The sequence below is a fragment of the Trichosurus vulpecula genome, chromosome 1 (assembly GCF_011100635.1).
Source record: "Trichosurus vulpecula isolate mTriVul1 chromosome 1, mTriVul1.pri, whole genome shotgun sequence".
Taxonomy (NCBI): Eukaryota; Metazoa; Chordata; class Mammalia; order Diprotodontia; family Phalangeridae; genus Trichosurus; species Trichosurus vulpecula.
Window position 1 is genome coordinate 117,045,076 of NC_050573.1, and position 22,899 is coordinate 117,067,974.

The following is a 22,899-nucleotide window of genomic DNA, read 5'->3' on the forward strand; positions in this document are numbered from 1 at the left end:
GATTTGTCGTGTAAAAGGTGGATTGGACTTGTTAAACTCAGCCCCAGGTAGGGCACCATTAGGAGGAATGGGTTAAAGCTACTGAGAGACAATTTAGGCTTGATGTTAGAAAAAAAACTACCTAATGATTAGAGATGTCCAAAAACTGAATGGATGAGAAGCAGTGGGGAATACAGGAGAGAGAGATGATCTAGGAATGAGGAAGACAAGGGTTCAAGTCCTCCCTTAGTCACATGCTGGGAGTGTGACTCTGGGTAAATTATTTAACCTCTCATTGCCATAGGTAATACTTTATTTCTTTTTTGAAAATATTACATGTTTGACTTATTATATATATGTTCTTCCAAAACTAAAATATTTCAAATAATAATACTTTTAAAATGCTATTTTTTAGAACACATTAACTTGGAATTTCTCATTTTAACTAATATTTATAGATTAAATACGGTCCAACAAGTGTTGAATTTCAAGTCAGGCAGACTTGAGTTCAAATCCAGCCTCAGACACTTACTAGTTATTTAATCCTGGGCAAGTCATTTAACCTCTGCCTCTGTTTCCTCAACTGTTAAATTGAGATAATTCTAGCACTTATCTCACAGGGTTGTTGTGAGGAACAGATGAAATTTATGTTTGTAAAGTTCTTTATAGATGTTAGTTATCATCCTTTCTTTACTACCTAGCATCCATCCATTAAAAAAAATCTATCAACTCCCTCAAAAGTTCCCACATTCTCCTTACCATTGTACTTTAAGAGTTTCATATTTTTTTCAAAATACATCATATGCAATTTGAATGATGATGGAGAAGGTACATCTCACTTTGTTTTTGTTAACCTGTCATTTTGATTTCTCAGAGGAGCTTTACTTTGAAGGCTTAAATTGGTGCATTTACTGGCCAGGTGCCCTATTTCAGAATGTGGAAAGTTTGAAGCCAGTTTACACACAACCCACTTTCGATCTGAGCTGCTCCTAAAGGCTTTTATTGTTAAGCACATGATCCAGGGTATGATCCAGCCTCTCCATTCTCGACCCACAAAGTACAATACCAGGCACCTACCTGAGTGATGACATTCATGGCAGACACAGGGCAAAAGGAGAACATTAATTTGTACTGTTTGCTTTCCAGTGGGCTCTGATCCAGACTTTATTCACCTGGCTTGCCAAGGGAGGGGATTTAAATGTCCAAGCCCAGGCAAAGGCAAATAACCACCTTCATGGGGAAATCTCTTTGTGAAGGGCAAGATCACTTCATTTAACGCTTTATCTATTTATGTACATTCATCTCAGCACTAAACCATCTGAAGGTCTACTAGTTCCCTTTACCTCAATAAGTATCAGGGGAGAAGACTCCCCATCTTCTTCTGGGAAAGTGTTTCAGTCTCTATGCCCCTCATCTTTAGGAAGTTCTGCATAATGTCTCACATAAATCCCATTTAAAGAAGCTTTAGGCCATTCCCTATTATCCTGTGCTGAATGGGAACTAAATATCTGCTTGGTGTCACGCACACAGCTCTGAAAGTACTGGAAGACTCTTGTGAAATCTTCCCCACCCTGACCTGCTTCTTTTTTTTTCTGGGCTAAGTAAACCCAGTTCCTTCAGGCCTTTCCTCAGGGTGGAAAATTTCCAGAACTTTAATCATTATAATTTTCTCTTGGTCTTTTCCAAGTTTTACAAACCAGCATTCAGTTCAATTCAATTCAAACACAGTGTTAGAACTGAATGAGAACCTAGAGATAATCTAATCCAACTCTCTCATTATATAAATAAGAAGATTGGGGTCCCCAGAGGGGAATTGATTTGCTCAAGGTCATATGGTAAGTGAGTGGCAGTGGAAACTAAAAGTCTCCTTCACTCCTCAGACTACCAGGACTTTATAAATTTGATGTTTTATCTGCTGTTATACATAGTATTTTATTCTGGTTCTTATGAGTAAGGAGAACCAGCTGTAAATGCCCACTAAATAGGTTTTATAGGGGAAATTGAATCCTTTGGATGTTAAATGACTTACTCAGGGTCACCTAGATAGTAAACATCAGAAGAAGGAATTGAACCTAGTTCCTCTGACTCTGGAGTCAGCAGTCTTTCCCTTATAATGCAATGTCTCCCTTACTGGTCTAGTGAGTTTACAACCAAGGACTTAGGCCTTCTGACTCCAAAACAATGTTCCCTCTACTAAGCCATGTGACCTTATTAACATGGATTCTCTTAGTTTCCAGAGGAAGATTTGTCCTTCATTTCTCCATGTCTCCATGGTGCTGAAAATTTGTTCTTCTTTTCTCTAGGTCTCTATGGTACTATGGTCCAAACTTGACAGTAAATGGACAGGAATGGCAATTTCTGATTCCAGATTTGTGATGCATGGCCGTGGGTCTGAGAGTGAGAGATAAGCACTTTCTATGGAGAGAAAGTAGCCATCAGAAATACTCTTCTTCCCCACTGGAAAGGCCTTTGAGCACAGACTTATGAGCACAGATGTTGGCCCCTTCATTAACCCACCTCTTGGGAATTCAAAGTTGATGGAATGACCTTGATCAACCAGTTAGAGAATCTTCTTCAAGGATAGATCAGGAGTACCTTCTTTGACATACCCCAAAGTGACACAAAGCAGATTGAATGTGTCATGAGTGGGAAGGACTTTTTGGTTTCTCTGTCCAATTTTCAGTAGTGCTGTTTCTATTCAGTTTGGACCTCTGGCGTTTATTCAACTATTTTATTGCCGTCGCTAATATGAAGTCTGTGTTTGTCAGAAAATATCTTTGTTTGATTTTTGACCAGCTGACTTTTTGCCTCATTTTCCCAATCTGTAAAATGGAAATGATTTTGTGGCATTGTTGTTTCATTAGAATGTTATTATTTCCTCACCCCCAAACCTCACCCAGGTTAGATCTTAGAAGGATATTATTGGGATATAGGTAAGGGTAATGGAAAGGCACAGGAGGGCAAGGGACATGGAAATAACACTACGGCTTTTTCCTAGGACCCTTTACTTAGAGGTACTCCTCATTTTCATCAGTCTCATCCAGAGTGACATAAATTGAGAACTTAGGAGAGAAATTGTGTGTATATGTGTGTATAACTATACACATATATATGCATCACTTCTGTAGTCCTATAGTGTCCATATTTTCTAGCGTAAACCTCTATGAGTACAGAGATGACTATTGACCATTGACAATTTTTTAGTCAACAGCTTCTCCTTAGGGGAAAGAAGCTGGCCTTCACTATTTCCCTTCTTTTATTTATTTTTTCTTTTTATTTGGGTATAATATGGACTGAAATCTACATACAAGAGTCCATGTAGCAACCAACAACTTGTACCACTAGGCTTTTATACCGAACTTGTATCAGATACCACAGTATTAAAAGGACTAGCGTCACTTTCAGATTAAACCATTTTTAAACAACAAACAATGAAATAGAAGATTTTAAAATAGATTTTAAAATGGCTTCCTTATATATCAGGTGGCCACAGAAATATTATGAGTAATGGATATTCCAAAGATAAACAATAAATATTGACTCTCCTTCCAACGTATATATAAATCCCCTGGAGCTAAAGGGATATTTGAACTGGCAATTTGCCTTCTCCGGTTCTGTATAATAAACATTCTTACAATAACTGTGAGATTCCAAAGCCTACCAATGAGATAACTTATATGGAGTCAGAATGAGAAGCAGTTTCAAAATAACATTAATGAGGCTTGAGTGGGGAGGGGAAGACAGCTTTATTTGACACAATCACTCTCTTGGGAGATAGAGAGGTGGAAAATTAATTAAATGCATGGATGTCCCTGTAAACAGGCAGCTAAAATCTGTAAATGGGGAAATGAGCCATCAAATGAAAGTAAAATAAGTTGTCCCTCTGCTAAATCTCATAATAATTTCCCCATTCTAAGTTTTCCAAGCTAGCAGGCTGGGGAGGACCTTTATTCGGATGACTAACCATCAGTTTAATAGCACCATGCAAATTGTTCTAATAGACTGGACACCCTCCTGCCCTCTGCCTTGATCCTTTCATATAAAATGTAACAGAGAAAAAAAGGAGACATCCTCTCTGTGCCCTATCAGCTTGTGAATTCCAACCTCTGCTTTACCATTTAAAAAACATTTTGATATCCCATTGCTGCTTTAACTTTTATAAGGGGTATGCTGGGTCATTATTTAACAACCTGCTGTAGAATGCGCCACTAAGTTTAATCTTTGTTTTCTCCAAAACTTTCTTAAGTCTAGACAATGAACAAAATGATAAAGCAACCCTTGATTTGTAGCTTTGGCAGTTTTCCGAGGAGTAAATGCTCACCTTGAAAATTTAACAATCAGCTCTCTGAGATAGTTCCAGCTGGCACTAGTACACCCCTGCCTTAAATCCTAGTTAGTCCAAGGAGATAATGACTAGATCTAGGAATTTATTGGTATAAAAAAACTTCCAAATAAAGAAACTAATCAATGTAGGTTGGCCCTTTCTCTTCCATTTACAGTCTTGGAGAGTTGCCTGGGCCTCTGAGAAGTCAAGCGACTTACCTAGGGCCATATAGTCAGTATGTGACAGAGGAAAGACTTAAAAGCCAGATCTTCCTGGCTCGTAGGCCAGCTTTCTTACTTACCACATTGACTCTCAGTCCTAACCCTGAGTTAATTATAGTTGATTATAGTATGGAAATGGAAGGGACCCTAGAGATCCTCTTGGCCAACCCTCTCATAAAATGAATACAAGAAAGCAGATATAATTAGATTGAGATCATATAGTAAATAGCAGGTCTGGGGTTTGGATACATGTTCTCTGACTCAAAATTCAATACTCTTCCCATGATAATACAGTAGTTGGCAGATGGAATGGGATCATTTGATAATTCAAGCATTTCCATGGAAATCCAAGCTGGTAGCCTCCTGACAATAAGAAATAGCACCTGGGAATGGGGAGGACCAATGGCCTTAATTAAGCATGCTCCTGTCTCACTGGAGCATATAGCTTCTACAATGCCTTGATTCCCCCCACCAACAATTTTTGCTTTGCATTGCTGTGTTTATTTGCGTTGAATATACTTGCACTGAGTGTTTTATCACATCAGGCATAGCTCTCAGAAGTCTGTCTGGATGTGTGAACAGATTATTATAAAACAGGCAATCTGTTTGCTTTCATGATTGTGTTTTCAATCCATTTGGTGAAGTGCCCAGAGTTATTAGTCATTTTGTGAGGGGGAAAAAGTTGTCATATGTAGAGTGATTCGTTTGACATGAGGCTTGTAACATCAGTATTAAATCTGAAAGCTGATGTAGGGCAGGATTAAGGTTGCTTTTTGAAAATAATGCTGTGACACATTGGGAAATCATGATCTCATCAAAAAGGTTTTTTTTTCCACCTTGGGACACATCAGAAACCCTCCATATCCTCTTGTTCAATGTGATTCTTGCATGTGTGATGGGATCTGGTGTACACACAGACCCCATTGGCTTGCTCAACTGACTGCAACCTCTCCATGAGGAGGACACTGGGTAGCTTGCTTTTGGGAGACTCATGGTGGCATGTAAGAAAAGTGCCTTAGGGAGACTGTGGAGCAACCTCTGCCAACTGATTCTGGTTGGCTAAATATCCTGTGAATGGGAAGCTCCTTAAGAGGCATTCTGGAAAGCCTATAGGTTTCAACCACTCCCTTTTGCACTTCTCTCTCTCTCCCTCTCTCTCCTTCTCCATCCCTCTCTATCTCTCTCCTTCTCCCTTCCTCCCTTTCTTTCACCTCTCTTCCTCCCTCTCCCTCTTCTCTCCCCCCTCTCTCCCCCAATCTGACTTTCAATCAAAGTTCTTCAGGTGAGAGATCATGTGGTAAAGGAAAAGGTCTAGGGGTCTTTTCTGTCTTGGACACTATATGGTCCCACAAAATAGGACTTGGACCTTAGCTTCTGCATTTGTGGGTAGAGCTCAGGTCCTTGACTCAGAAAGATCAGAGCTCAAGTACAGCCTCAGATACTTTGTAACTTATAATTAAATTGTACTTAATTCTTTGTAATGCATAATTTTAGGAAATTGCTTGGGGGCACTGAGAATTTAAGTGCCCAGAGCCACACAATTTAGTGGTAGGGAAGGACTTGAGCCCATGTCTTCTGACTCTGAGGACATTTCTCTGTCCACTTTACCAGGTTGTCTCTTATCCATAAACATCTATGCTGAAAAATTAAAAAAAAATAGAATTTATCTCACTATAAATGAATCAATCCAAGACGGCCAGACCATAGGAAAAACTGCCAATGCTGGAGGCACTGTACATCCCTTGTCTTTCCCCTACCCAAAGCCTGTATTCTTCCAGAACCCTGCTGGGATGGCCAAAAAGGAAAGACACCACTGCCAGAGTTTTTCTTGCCCTTTACCTTCCCCTTTTCCTGATTTGCTTGATTCCTACAGGGTTTGAATAAGATATTAGTCAACCAATCCATTTTTTTAATGAAGAGAACCACCATATGCCCTTCTACTACATCCTAAGATCCTGCCATGTCAGAGGCAGCTAGATGGCACAGTGGATAGAATGCTGGTCTGGGAGTCTGGAAGACTTGAGTTTACATCCAGTCTCATACACTTAATAGCTATATGACCCTAAGAAAGTCATTTTCCTATGCCTGTTTCATTTTCCTCACCTGTGAAGGAGGGATGATAATAGCACTGACCCTTCAGGGTTGTCATGAAGATCAAATGAAATTACATTTGTATAGGGTAAACAACGCCTAGAACATAGTAGGTGTTTAATAAATTCTTCTTTCCTCCTTTCTTTTCCGCTACTATTCTTTGCAGTCTGCAGCACTGTCATTTCAACTACTTAAATAATTTAAGTACATCTGGACCTTGCCATTCACCCAGTACTGCCCCCTTAGGACTTCAGTGTCTTCCTATCTTCCATGCATCTTGTGCATCTGAACTTTCTTTCATGTATTGTCTACCTCTGTTAGATGGTGAGCTCCTTGAGGGTGGATACTCTCTAGCTTTTTCTATTGGTTTGTCATGCTTAGCACAATGCTTCATACATAGCTTCATACATAATACAGATGTACCTCATTTCATTGTGCTTCACTTTATTGTAGATATTGCTTTTTTTAAAATAAATTAATGGTCTGTGGCAACCCTGCATCAAACAAATCTATTGGCACCATTTGTTTTTCTAACACCATGTGCTCACATTGTGTCTCTGTGTCACATTTTGGCAATTCTCACAATATTTCAAACTTTTTCATTATTATTATATCTGTTATGGTGATCTGTGATGAGTGATCTTTGATGTTACTTTTGTAATTATTTTGGGGCATAACAAACGGTGCCCACCTAAGACAGCGAACTTAATTGATAAATGTTGTACATGTTCTGACTGCTCCAACAACTGGCTCTTCTCTATTTCTTTCTCTCTCCTTGGGCCTCTTTTCCCCTGAGGTACAATATTAAAGAATATTACATAAACTTAGTTGATAAAGCAGTGGCAGGATTTAAAAGGATTAACTCCAATTTTCAAAAGTTCTACTATAGGTAAGATGCTATTAAACAGCATTGCATGCTACAGAGAAATCTTTCCTAAGAAAGTCAATTGATGCTGAAAACTTCTATGTTGTCCTTATTTTAAGAAATTGCCACAGCCACTCCAACCTTCAACAACCACCACCCTGATCAGTCAGCAGATATCAATGTTGAGGTAAGACCCTCCACTGGCAAAAAGATTATGATTCACCAAAGGCTCAGATGGTGGTTAGCATTTTTTAAAGCAATAAAGTATTTTTAATTAAGGAATGTACATTTTTAGACATAATATTATTGCATACTTAATAGACTATAGTATAATGTAAACAGAATTTTTATATGTACTGGGAAAGTAAACAATTTGTGTGACTCATTTTATTGCAATATTCACTTTATTACTGTGGTCTGGAATTGTACCCACGATACCTCTGAGATAGGCCTGTAAATGATTATTCATTCATTCTTTCATTTTTAAGTTTATCCTTCTCCTTCTGTTCGAGGAAGGTGCTGAGAATATTCTCCCAGATAAAAAAGAAAATTGTTTTGGGTTCTGTTCCTATGGAATACTTCAACACTTAAATCTATGATTCCACTGGTGTGAACAACTCCAGAGACTCAGATCACCAGTTTTATGCAAATTAGTAGATGGCATGTATGGATTTCTGTGACTAAAATAATCTATTATTTAGTGGACAACTCTGTAGTGATGAACTTTTCAGAATTACCCAGGTTGGTCCTTGGGCAACTGGGGCATAGCTTTTTACAGGCTTTCAGTCTTTCATGCATTGTAGGGCTGGCTGCTAGAGTTTATGACCCCACTGGAATAGCCTTTGAGAACTCAGTCACCTTAATGCCATTGTGGGGCATCAGAGGAGAACTTTAGTGCATGTAGTCAGTCAATTAATTAGTGAACTGGAATTTATTAAGTACCTACTATGCCCCAGGCTTTGGGCTAACTACTAGAGATACAAAGAAAGGCAAAATCCAGCCCCTACTCTTAAAGAACTCTCAGTCTAAGCTGGACAATATGGCAACAACTATATATAAACAGGATACATATAATAAAAATTGGAAATAATCTCAGAGGGGAAGTACTAATTTCAAGGAGAATTAGGATTAACTTTTTGTAAGTGGTAGGAGTTTCTCTTGCCATAATATATAGCTTTTAGAACTGGAAATGACCTTAAACCTCCTCCATTGCAGGAATTCCTCTCTCTTTCTCCCTCTCTCTCTGTCTATCTCTCTGTCTCTCTCTGTATGGTGGATACTGTTGTCAGTCTGGTGAATCCTGCGCCCACCTTCTCAGAAAAATGCTCTTCATAAGTTTTCTGTACCCAGTGCCTTCACTTCCTCAATGTTTGTGATCACTTCACTTCAATTAGCCAATCAATAAACATTTACTAAACAGTATGTGCCAAAATTATGCTATGTATAGGACAAGCAAATAAAAAGAAAAGCAATGCCTACCCTTAAGGAGCTTAGGTTCTAATTGGGGAAGGGAAGACAATGGCTAGGCAAGAAGTCACAGGATGATACAATTATAAAATTTCAGAACTGAAAATTGGATATTTGATTCTAGTCATACCCGGAAAGGGTATCATTAAGCAACTAGTCATTAAGCCACCACTTGACGAGAGCATGGCTACAGCCTGGCAGTGTTTGATGAAGCCATGTTGGTTTTTTAAAATTTTACTTCCTATTTTGAGTGTTTACCAACCAGGTATTTAATAGTGGGAATTTTTAATTCCACTTTGCCAGGACTTGAAGTCAAACTCCCTGGCTTATAATTTTCAGACTTGACTATTTTCCCTTTTTTTAAACACTGAAGAAATATTTGTCCTCCTCCAGGCCCATGGGCATCTCTTGTGTTCTCCACAGTCTTGCAAAGATCACTAACAGTAGCTCACTAAGGACATTCAGCAGTGCTTTCAGTTCCATGATTTGTAGTTTATTTGGGCCTAGTGACTTGAACTCATCAAGGCCAGTGAGGCACTCTCTTATTTTCTGCCTAATTATCTTAGGTAACTACTTCCTCTGGAACTATTTTTTTTTTTTTTGCCTCAAGACCAAAGAGAATTCTTCTGGACAGAAAAAAGAGAAACAAAGTAAGAATTGAGTAGTCCTACCTTCTTTCTTTCATACAATATCTTCCTGTCTACTCCAAGCATCAATCCTAGTCCTTCCATACCTCTCTTCCCTCAAATTACTTAAACTCCACCACCCACCATCTTTTGGGTATCTTTAGTGTCCTTAGGCAGCCATAGCTTATTTTGAGGTTTAGGGTTCTTGACAGTATTTTTTTAACCTCCCTCATGCGTTTATTCATTTTCCATTCCTACTCTTGCTGCCATTTTCCATATCTTTAAAAAATTTAAATTATCCAGTAAATTACTTGTGAATCCACAGAGGTCTTTTTAGATGACTCTCCCTTCACTTTACCTGGTTCACTAGCTGAAAAATATTCCATCTCTGAGGAAGGGGAATGTTACGATAATAATACATACTCTGGGAGTATGTATCATTATTATAAAGTGATATAGTCTCAGAAAGCCCTAAGCTTTTATAGACTGTATTTTGGCTACCCAGGAACATATTTCATATTTATGATTTAGTATCACTCAGTGCCTATGGAATCAGGTGTTTCCTGCTTTGTTATTTTTGATTAATATTATGTTTTTACTATAGCAAATATTAGATGGGACATGGTCATATAGATTTACTATATACTTGTCTGGATACAGTAAAGATTGGCTCTATGACTTCATTGGTATAGGTAACTACCAATGCGAGTTGCCTTCTTTTCAAATTACGGACTTAGGGAGTTGCTTAGCTCCCTGAGAAGTTAAATGACTTGCCTAGGTCACATAACCAGTACATATTAGTCAGAAACTGAACTCATTTCTTCCAGGCTTCAAGCCTGGCTCTATCCACTACACCAAACTACAGAGACAGGCCTTAGAGGGAGAAACAATATGATATTTTGTATGTAGAGAACAGAAGAGAGAAGGAAAGGAAGCATGACTCATTGAAAGAGAAGTTGGATTTGAGGTCAGGGCCCTTGGTTCATATCCTGGCTCTGCCACTTATCCCTTGTGGGATCTTGAATAAAAGGCTTGTCTCTTATGGTTCTGTTTTGCCATCTGTAAAAGGAATGAGTTGGACTCAATGACTTATATCTAAGGCCCCTTCCTGATGAGAATCTACGATCCTTTGAAGGATGTATTTTTATTTCCCTTCCCAAGCTATATGGGAGCTTTAAGAGAAAGGCTTGAACATTCAGAGAAAGAGTAAACATTGCTACCATGAGTGGGCTCAGTTCTCATTCTGACTTTCTGCAGAATTCCAGAGAATGAGAATCTGGCCTACTGGGCAAATCCCCCAAAGATCCAGAATTAAGGAAGTCCTAATGAAGAGTATAGTTTGATGAGCAAAGGCCACCGTGAATCATCCTCAAGCAGAAATGATCATGGAGAGAAAGACTTTTAGGGATGAAAATTAACCAGTGGTGTTTTGGTGGTGTATTGTCAGAGGAATATTTGTAAAGGGTCATGGGGACTTATTCTGATCAAGTCTCTTTGGGGCTTTTGGACGGCTTTGCTCTCTTCTGCACGGGAACCTATGGATCCAAATTCCTTTTGCTTGCTGACAGAGTACCATGCAAAGAGCAGATGGGGATTCCAAGGCTCATACTTCATTTCCCCCCTCAGAATTCCTCTCTTTCCACTGAACGATCTGTCTGGGAACTGAATAGAAACATCAAAGGCCCGACTTTCCCAGCTAATAAGTCCAGTACTAGACTAATTTCCGGTGCCAAATGTGAACACGAGTATCCTTTAATAATACACTGTGGGGAATGCACAGTGGAGAGAGGCCAAGTTGTTTACAGGAGTCCAGTCTAATTTGCCTTCTCAATGAGACCATTTTTCACTGGCTTGTGGGCCTGTGCTCCTTTGGCAGCATTTGGATGTACAAACTGCAGATATTAGGGGGAGTTATCATTGATTCAAAAAGATATCTGAATAGCCTTTCTTGTTTCTGAAGCTTTGGGAGAGTCAAACCTGGAGGTGAGAATGTAGTACCCAGTTTTGAGCATTCACAATATGAACATGCACTGGAAGAGTTAGAGAATAGCCAGAAGAGAGATTTTGTGTAATTAAAGGACCTGAGCTTTGAGGGGCTAAGAGAAGAGAAGAGACATATCTGAATGTGTATATTTGAAGGATGGTAATATGGAATCAATCACTCAAGTAATACATCCTAATGTGGATGATAGGTTTAATCTATTCTATTTGATTCCTGAGGGAAGAAAAGGGAGAAAGGAAGAAAGGAAACAAGAATTTACTAAATGCTGAGTTGGTAAGCAAAATGGGCTCTTAGCACTCAGTTCAGCTACTCAAGAACCTATTCTATTTGGTCCAGGAACTTGGTCTTGTCTCAGAACTCCTCTGCTACATCCAAGAACTCTTCAATTGCTTTGACATTTACATTCTCTTGCTACTAGCTTGCATTCCCAGAGCTCCAGGTTCTACCCAACTTTCCTCACTGCAGACATTGTCATTGCCTTTCGGAGCTATAATTTCTGAGGTCACATGATTTCTCCTTTCTGGACCCTTGTAGTTCCTTGAAGGTGCAGCATAGATCCACAGGGAATTGATTCTACCCTCTACCCTTTAAAGGCTAAGTTCATATGTGTATGAACTGGGGGCATGCATGAAACATTAAGAATAAAAGTCTTCCCAAAGGGCTATAAAAATATCCATACCCTTTGACCCAGCAATACCACTTCTAGGGCTACATCCCAAAGAGATCACACAAGTAGGAAAGGGACCCATATGTACAAAAATATTTATAGTGACTCTTTTTGTGGTAGCAAAGAATTAGAAATCAAGGGGATGCCCATCAATTGGGGAATGGCTAAACAAGTTGTGGTATATGAATATAATGGAATACTATTGTGCTATAAGAAATGGGGAAGATACAGACAACCTGGAAAAACCTACATGATATGATGCCGAGTGAGTGGAGCAGAACCAGGAGAACATTGTACACAACCACAGATATATTGATTCTGTGAAGACTAACCTTGAGTGAAGACTTGGCTCTTCTCAGCAATACAAGGTTCAAAGACAACTCCAAAGGACTCACGATGTAGAGAGCTATTTACATCCAGAGAAAGAACTATGGAGTCTTAATGCAGATTGAGGCACACTGTTTGCTCTCCTTTTTGTTTCTTTTTTTTCTCTTTAGTTTTTTTTTCCTTCTTTCTCATGATTCATTCCATTGGTCATAATTCTTCTTTACGATTTGAAATATTGTGTAAATAAGTTTAATGTGAAGTTAAATGTAGAACATATATCAGATTCCAAGCCATCTTGGGGAGGAGGGGGGCAGAGAAAATCTGGAACTCAAAATCATGCAGAACTGAGTGTTATAAACTAAAATTAAAAAAAAATACCTTAGTAAAAAAAGAATAAAAGTCTTATGAATGTTGATCTTAACAAGAAATCAAATCGATTAAGAGAAGAGGCGCTGAAAGTTTGAAAATGGTCTTGGCATTTCCTTTACAAGTGCATATTCCCTATAAAACTAGTCTCACTGGCACCCAATTGAGTGTACCAATTACCTATAGAAATACATATTGAGGAAGCACGGAAATGGATGAGAACTACCTCAGGCTTCCTGTTTCCACAAAAGTCTATCTTCTTGTGGTGTTCTATAACTATAAAGTCAGCTGGGTATAAAGAGACAAAACAAAATAAAAGAAAGTCTTTCCAACTAAGGGCTTTTAATAGGTGATACAACATGTAAATATATAAAGATATATATGTATCTATATATATGCATATGTAACTATATGTATGTATGTACATGGGTACATGTATGTATATACACATATACACACGTGTATATATTATATATGTAAAGATGCACACCTATACATATAAACACATGCATCTATACATATACATGCACATCTATACATATACATATATACATATACACACATACATATGTGCACATGCACACACACACACACATATATATGAACTCTTTTTGAGATTGGCATGACCACCAATGATGAGGGGGAATCAAAATTATAAGAATAAGAGACAGTTAACAAATAGTCAAAATATATGAACAGAAAATTTTCAAGTGAAAAAATCCTAGCTATCTGCAGTTATATGAAAAAAATGCTCAAAAATCAGTAATAATTATAGAAATCCAAATTAAAGCAACTCTGAGGTTTGGTGTCACACAAGTTAGATTAGAAAAATTGAAAAAAAAAGAGTGGCTGTGAAATAGTTGTTGTTCATCCTTCATACTCAAAGAAGACCAATGACATCATGAAATTTGGGTTAAGGTACAGCGTGTTCCACTGTTGCTGATCAGTCCAATATGAGCTCAGAAGGCTCTACTGCATGTTGGGCACAAATAGTCCATTTGAGCATTTGGGATGGAATATCTCTAAATTTGTACATCTCACATTTCCTTCATGCTACTCTGATTCTGCTTTGCTCATGGAGCACCCTTTTTTGATGTGGGCATGCCATGCTGGGTGGTCCTGTTCTGGCATCTCCCATGTATCACTATTGATATTAAAGTTCTTCAGAGACCTTGAGAATGTCCTCAATTTTTTTCTGACCTCCCTGTGAGGGTTTGTTTGAGTTCTTCATAAAATAGTCTTTTAGGTAAGGGTGCATTTGGCATGTGAATAATTTGGCCAGCTCATTGGCGTTATGCTCTCTGCAGTAGAGTTTGAATGCTCATCAGTTTAGTTCAGGGAAGGACCTCAGTGTTTGGCATCTTATCCTGCCAGGTGATCTTCAGAATCTTCCTAAGATAATTCAAATAGAAGTGATTTAGTTTTCTGGCATGGTGCTGGTATACTGTCTGGGTTTCATAGACTTACAATGAAGTCAGCAAAATGGCTCTAGATCTTCAGTTTGGTATGCAGCCTAGTATCTCTTCTCGTCCACACTTTCAGAGCCTCTTAAACACTGAGCTGGCTCTGGCAATGTGTGTGTCAACCTCATCATCCATGTGTACATCTTTGGAAAGTATACTGCCAAGGTAAGTGAACTTATCCATTGGTCTAATCTAATTCCTATCCACTATCTTATTACTGACTGGCCTCCAGCGACATACTTGTTCAAAATCAACTATCACCAGAGTGGGAAGAAAATATTTGTAACGGAGACTGGATGACCAAGTAGACTCATTATTGTCATCCTTTTTTTTGCTGTGGGTGCCGTGCATCTGTTCTTCTGGCCACCATGCTCTACTTTCTCCTTTCTTGTGAATTTCCTAGCTGTTGATTGTTTGTTCTTTTGGTTCTCTGCTTTGTGATGCTCCCGGGCCTTTTCATCCTGGCACTTCCCTCAGTTCCTATGTTATTCTAGCTCTAGAATAAGAGCTAAAGTCTATCTTTTCCCATTGGTAAATTCTTACCGAGGACTGTACTTTAGTGAAGGACCCAAGGCAGACATCCTTCGTTCTTCTCCCAGGCTTATTTCTGACTTTATGGCTATACTTACCTTCCTTCCTCATCCTGATCCTTTGGTGAATCTGTTCAACCCTATACTGTTCACTTCTCTTGACTCCCTTGCCCCATTATCTTAGATCTATATGATAAATGACCTTGACATGCCCATCTTCAACCTTGTACTCCCACCATCTACTTCCTTTGCTTCCAGTCACATACTGCTGAACAAAGATGGAGAAAATCACAAAACTGTGCTGACTGGGTCCAATACAAATTTATGTTACATGATCTTCACTGGGATCTCATGATCCTTTTACATTTCCTTAATCTATTCACAACCCCTCTCACCACAGCAGCTTTTCCAAACTTTCAATTTCTCCTCAAACCTCCCCTGGTTCTCCTATCCCCCCTCCTCTCAGTTGAAAACCTTGCCTCATATCTCACTGAAAATAAATTGAAGCCATTCTAAGAGGAAGTCCTCTTTTCTTCTCCTCATTGTTTCACATCACTCAGATGACTTGTCATTTTCTCCTTCTCCATTCTCATTTCAAAATGAAGTGGTAGCTCTTCTTCTTGACAAAGCAAAGTCCTTTACATGCACAAGTGATTTCATTCCATCTCATCTTCTCTTGCAGATTGTTCCCTATATAATTCCTACCCTCTTCATTTTCTCCCTGTTCACTGACTGCTTCCTCACTTCATATAAATAAAGCCATGTCTACCCTGTCCTCAAAAAATCTGACTTTATTCATCTATGCCTGATAGTTTTGGTCCTATATCATTTCCACTTTTTGTGGCTAAACTTCTGGAGCACACTGTCTACAATTGGTCTACCTTTCTGTTTCTTAGCTAGTACCAGATAGTTTTGATACTGCCATATAATATAGTTTAAGGTCTGGTACTACTAAACTTCTTTTACATTTTTTGTTAACTCCTTTGATACTCTTGACTTTTTGTTCTTCCGAATTAATTTTGTTATTACTTTTCTAATTTAGTAAAATAATTTTTGATAATTTAATTGGGATGGTATTGAATATATAAATTAGTTTAGATAAAATTGTCATTTTTATTATATTAGCCCCACCTATCCATGCACAGTTAATATTTCTCCAATTATTTAAATCTGATTTTATTTGTATAAAAGTTTTTTTAAAATTTGTGTATATAGTTCCTCAGTTTGTTTTAGCAGGTGTACCCCCAAGAATTTCATAATGTCTAGAGTTATTTTAATGTGGTATCTTTCACTATCTCTTCTTGCAGGGTTTTGTTTGTGATATATAGGAATGTTGATGAATTAGGGGGATTTACTTTATGTCCTGTCACTTTGTTACAATCATTGTTTCAATTAACTTTTGTTTGAGTCTTTAGGATTTTCCAAGTATATCATCATATTGGCTTAAAAAAGAGATGGTTTTATTACCTCATTCTCTATTCTGATTCCTTCTATTTCCTTCTTCTCTTATTGCTATTGCTAGGATTTCCAATGCAACATCAAATAATATTGGTGACAGTGGGTATTCTTGTTTCACACTTGATCCTGCTGGGAAAGCTTATCCCCATTACAAATAATGCTTGCTGCTAGTTCTAGATAAATACTTTTCAAAATCAATTTAAGGAAAAATCTGTTTATACCAATACTTTCAAGTGCTTTTAATAGAAATGATTTTTGTACTTGATCAAAAAAATTTTTCTCAATTTATTGATATAATCATATGATTTAAAAATGTTTTTATTACTGATGTAATCAATTACATTAATAGCTTCCTTATGTTAAGCCATCCCTGCATTCCTAGTATAAATTTCACTTGGTTATAATGTATAATCTTTGTAATATATTGTAATTATATTTGCTTTTTATATATGTATCCCAGACCTTGGCCCAGTACTTTGCACATAGTAATCACTTAAATTTTTTCATTCATACATTTAAATCTATATGTAAGCTAGTAAAGAGGAGAGGGAGTTTAAAGCCAACTCATCTAGGCAAAACATCTGGCTTATTAGCTGTATTTTCCACTTTTCATTGGGATACTTTGTCATTGTGTGGCTGTAGCCATCCCTGTGGTCTCATATCCTGCGTTGAGATGCTAAATCATTGTCTTTGTATGTATGGGAATAGAACCCTATTCTAATTCTCCATACCAGGTGCAAAATTCTTTCTTTCTTTTTTTCTTGGCCATGAGAAGCCCAGCATACAGTGTTATATTAGTCATCTCTGTCACAAATTTACTTGACTGTCTGACCTTTGAAACACCCTGGGTCACTTGAAATATGAATTTTCATTCTGAGAATTCCTTAGTGCCTTTGGCATATAAGCCAAACATATTTGACACTCTGTTTGGGATCGAACTTTCTCAGCCCCCCTTAATGCCCTAGGGATTATGACATGGAAAATTCTCATCATTTGACAGATGATGGCTCCAAAAAAGATAGACTCTGACTGAAGAGACTGGCTGGTTTTAGTAAACTGGTCAAGATAAAACAAGATGAGATAGATGGAGAGTAGGGGTGTACAACCTGTTTTCATTGATAATTCAAGCTGAGACCCATTTTGGAGTAGTATAATAGAAAAAAAAACATGTTCTGGAGTCAGAAGACCTGGGATCAAACATAACATCCAACATTTAATACCTGTGAGACCCTGGACAACTTATTAAACCTCCCTAGGCCAGAGGTTCCATGTCTGTAAAATGAGCAGGTTGGACTAGATGGCCTCTGAGGTACTGTCCAGCTCTGCATGAATGATCCTACAATTTACAGCAGTGAAATGAATAAAATTAAAGAATTGAAATGTAGGAAGAATATTTAGAGGAAAATATTTGAACAAAGTATTGGTTTCAGGGAAATTTGCAAAAGAGAATCTCCACATAATAGGTTATTAGAACTGGAACAAGTTTTAGAGAACGGGGGAGAGATTGGACCTGTGATTTCAGTCACTTCTGAACTAGGAAACTCATTTTTTACCAATGCATATTGGCTAAGTTAGAGTCTTAAAGAATTGGCTAAACCCTGAGAGGTTAACATAAGGGCATCACACAAAGCAAAGATAGGAAAGAACCTTAGAGATCATCAAATTAAAATTCCTCATTAAAGCAAAAAAAAACAATGCCTTTTTTTATGTCACATTTATTTCTAAATACGCCAGTCATCATCCTGTTCCCAATGAACCTTCCTTTGTAACAGAAATGCTCAACATTCTTTCTAACCATAAAGTTTGCCACTAATCCCTTCTGACCATCCTTGGTGACATTTATTTATATCCTCTTATGACTTTGCCATACAAGATATACCCAACAGGCTAGAAGTCTTCCAGGATTTCTTTCAGCTTTGCTAGAATATGAATAAAGCACTAGCCATCTAGTTATTATACCTCACTCTTGTTATGTGACCTTCCTTTGTTAATATACATTTTCCTGATGACATCTTTTACTCCTGTTCTTCCTTGAAGTTTCTCATTGGTCACACGTTGGACCCTGCTCACACCTACCACATACTTCACCAAAGCCCTGTGTTGGTAAACAAAATGGGCTCTTAGCACTCAGTTCAACCAAGTGCCCTTGAAGAGTTCAGCCTTTGTTTCCTTGATTAGATTTGGGAGTCCTTGATGACCTCCTTGCTTCAGGGGAGGGCCTACTTTACACATGAGTTTGAGTGACATGTTTGGGACATCAGAGGCTTTTAGACCACGTGGGTTTAAGTTGCCTCTTTGTGACGATTCTAGGTCATGTGGGTGAGTCGCATGTGTGACTCACCCTTGACTGTGAAAAAGATATAAAACCAGGGGTTGGCTTTCTCTTTTTCAGAGCTCTTACCCACAGCAGTGGTGGTGCATGTGACTCTGGGCCAGCGCTTGTTATGAGCTCCGGGGCTGAAATTAGGTGTTGGTAACTATGAATTGTACTTGGTCTGTTTGTAATTTGTTTGTATTTTGCTTTGAAGTTCAGGGTGCTGGCTTTTTCTCCTGAACTAAGTGAATGGCATTTGTATGCTGAATTAAAGTAAGCTTGTCGACCCCTTAACTTTGCTTTCCTTACTAAAGCAGATCAAAAGAACCTGGGTTTTTGCAGCATGCTGGTAGCATTCTTGTTGTTGGGCTAGTGTTGGTCTTTCACACCCATAACAGCTGCTAGCTGGATTGTTGAAACAAGTCCTGTGTGGGATATCCATTTTCAGTTCCTTGGGAATTTGTGTTTCGAATCTCACTGCCATACAGCAACACCAGCACAGTGCTTATAGTAAAAATTTGAACCTTTGCTTTCATGGGAAACTTGGTGTTATTTAATGAGCTTTGTGATTTCCTAGGGGCAACCCAGTCCATTGTCATTTCCTTGTGAACTGCCAGCCTCAATTCACTGTATATCTATACCTAAAGAATTTGCCTTATTAATTTTTCCTGTTTTTAAATAAAATTTTATTGACGTAAAATATTTACCTTTCCTTCTGTATTCCACTCTCCTATCTCTTTTCAGGGCAATATCTCATATCAAGGAATTTTTTTTAAAAGTAAAAAAAAATTATTGCTTTAGAATATATGTGTAGCAGGGAAACCCTAGACAAAAGATATTAATGTTTTAGTTACTGTCTTCACATAATTCCAAATTGCTTTCCAGAATAGCTGCACCAATTCAGAGCTCTACCAAGTAGAAATTTGTGTTCCCATTTTCACCTTTCCATTCCCCATTAGCTATTCCTTTTTTTTCATTTTTGACAATTTGGTGTGTTTGAACTGAAACTTCAAAGTTTTTTTTGATTTGAATTTTTCTTATTGTTACTAATTTGGATCACTGTCTCATATGATTATTAGTTATTTGGAATTCTTTTGAAAACTGTTTGAGTCTATCCTTTTACCAATTATCTATTGCAGAATGGCTTGTGATCTTATATATGTTGTTAATTATTTATTATTTTGTATATCATATCCTTATCAGAGCTCTGGTATTTGATTTAAAGACTTCCTGATGTTATGAATTTGACTTCTATTGAGTTAATTCTGTTCAAGAAAAAGCTTTTCAATTTTGTCTCATTGAAATTTTCATTTTATCTTTTGTAATTGCTCATATTTCTTTTTTTGTTTAAGAATTTATACCTATGGGCAGCTAGATGGCATGATGGATAGAGCACCAGCCCTGGAATCAGAAGGACCTAAGTTCAAATCTGGCCTCTGACACTTGACACTTACTAGCTGTGTGACCTTACCAAAGTCAGCTAATCCTGATTGCCTTGCAAAAACAAAAGACCCAAACGAATAAAGACCTCCATTGAATTCTATTTTTAAAGGAACTTATAGTACTCTTAGCTATCGAAGACACGATTTACTCGTATTTAAAAGTTGTCTTCAATATTCAGTTATATATCCATTTTGAATTTATTGTAGTCTATGAGGTTAGATGTTGGTTTAAACCTAATAGTTGCCAAATTGATTTCCAAATTTCCTAGGAATTCTTGTAAAATAGATATCTTTCTGAGGTAATTTATATTTTTAGGTTCATCAAACTCGGGTTATTGAGCACAATTATTTCTGACTCTGCTATTTGTCATCTGTTCCATTGATTTATTTTTCTATTTTTTAAATTAGCACCAAATAGATTTGATAATCAGTATTTTATAATATAGTTAGAAGTCTGGAAGTGCTCATCTTTCTTCATTACTATATTTTTTCCATCCATTTCCCCAGTAGTCTAGATCTTCTGTACCATCAGATAAATTTTGTTATCATTTTATTCAATTCTATAAACCATATCTTTAGTAGCTTGGTTGACATAGCATTAAATCTGCATATTAGGGGGGCGGAGCCAAGATGGTCACGTGAAGGCAGCGTCTTACCAGAGCTCTCTCACAAGGTCTGTCAGATTCCTATAAAAAAGTGAATTTGAGCAGATTTGAGAGAATCAGAAACCGTGAGCAGTCTGTGTGGGGCAAATTTCCGAGCCGGGAGAGTCTGAAAGGCCGGAGGCACGAACCTGTAGGCTCAGAGAGTGTTTGGTGCGGAGCTGCTCCAGACCAAGGTGGAAGCAGCTGGCTGGGAAATCCACATGGGAGACGGGCTGGGAGAAAGCTGGGCGCTCGAAACCCGCGGAGATCCCCAGACCTCCCAACACAGGATGGCAGTCTGTGGAAGCGACGAGAGGCAGCACAACACCACCCATGAAACACCGTCTCCAGAAGTTTGCAGCCCAAACATATGAACCCTGGCTTCTTGAACTTCCAGGAGCCTTAATGGCCAGGTAAATAGCTCTAATCCCTCCCCTCCCCACCCAGAGAATCCCTCAGGGGAAACAAAAAAAGAACGCTGGAACTGAGCAGAAAGTAGTGGGGCTTCAGTGGTCAAATAGCAGAGTCAGCATAGGGGGAGAGTCGGCAGGGGTCAACGCCAGGAGCCCAAACGTAACCTTGCTCCCCCGGGGAAGTGCCAGACATCAGCTCAAACAACAAACAGCTGAGACCATTGCTGGAAAGCAAGTGCTGGAGAGCACCCACAGGGAGTGAGACGCCAGGGAGCCAGACTCCTCCCCAACACCTTAGGAAACTGAAGGTTATAATTCTAGACTCACAACCCCCAGAATAAGAAAGCTGGGACAGAAAGCCCTGAGGCCCAAAGCTAGAAATTCGTGGTCAAGCCAGCAAAAGGCAAACCAACATGAAGAAGAACACAAAAAAACAGAGGACAATAGATTCTTTTTATGGAGACAGGCAGGATCAACATACCAACATAGAAGAGGATAGCAATGACATTGTAGATACATCAGATACCTCAAAAGGTAATATGAACTGGTCTCCAGCCCAAAAATCACTGCTGGAAGAGCTAAAGGAGGATTTTAAAAACCAAATTAGGGAGCTAAAAGAAAATATGGAAAAAAAGGAAAAAAAATTCACTGATGAAATCAAGACCCTAAAGAATAAGATTGGCGAAAAGGATACGGAGATTCAGAATCTAGAGAGAGAAAAGGACACCCTGAGAGGCAAATTCAACCAATTGGAAAAGGAGACTCAAAAGCAAAATGTAAACACTAACTAATTAAAAATTAGACTTGAGCAAGTGGAAGCTAATGAATCTATGAGGCACCAAGAAATAATAAAACAAAACGTAAAGAATGAAAAAATAGAAAAAGATGTGAACTATCTGATTGGCAAAACAACTGATCTGGAAAATAGATCCAGGAGAGACAATTTGAGAGTTATTGGTCTACCAGAAATCCACGATGAAAAAAAGAGCCTTGACAGTATCTTCGAAGAAATTATCAAAGACAACTGCCCAGAGGTCCTAGAACCAGAGGGCAAAATAATCATTGAAAGAATTCACCGATCACCCCCTGAAAGAGATCCCAAACTGAAAACACCAAGAAATATTATAGCCAAATTTCAGAACTATAAACTCAAGGAGAAAATACTGCAAGCAGCCAAAAAGAAGCAATTCAAATATCGTGGAACTACAGTCGGGATCACGCAGGATCTCTCAGCTTCCACATTAAAAGACAGGAGAAATTGGAATATGATATTCCGAAGGGCAAAGGAGCTGGGACTACAACCAAGGATCAACTACTATATTAGGAAGGCAGAATTTATGATTTCAAAGAGAATCTCATATGTGCCTAAAAGGTCCGGAACCGCAGGATATAAGGAATTCTCTAGGCAGAAGGCAGGAGAACTAAAGCATGTATTTACACTCCACAATAACAAGCCCACAAACCAGCGTCCCCATTTTGATATTTTCATCAAAAGCTTCCAGGCCCAATAAGTCAACCTTATAAGGGTAACCAGGAGGCCACAGAGAAGCGAGATAGTATAAGGCAAAATCGTATACATGCTTCCCCTCTACGGTAAGAAGATTACCCACTAGCCTCTAGCCAGCTCTGCTACCGGCAGCTCAGCTTCGGCTGTAGGTGTCTCTGGCTCCAACTGGAAGAGGAAAGGAGGATCTTCAAGC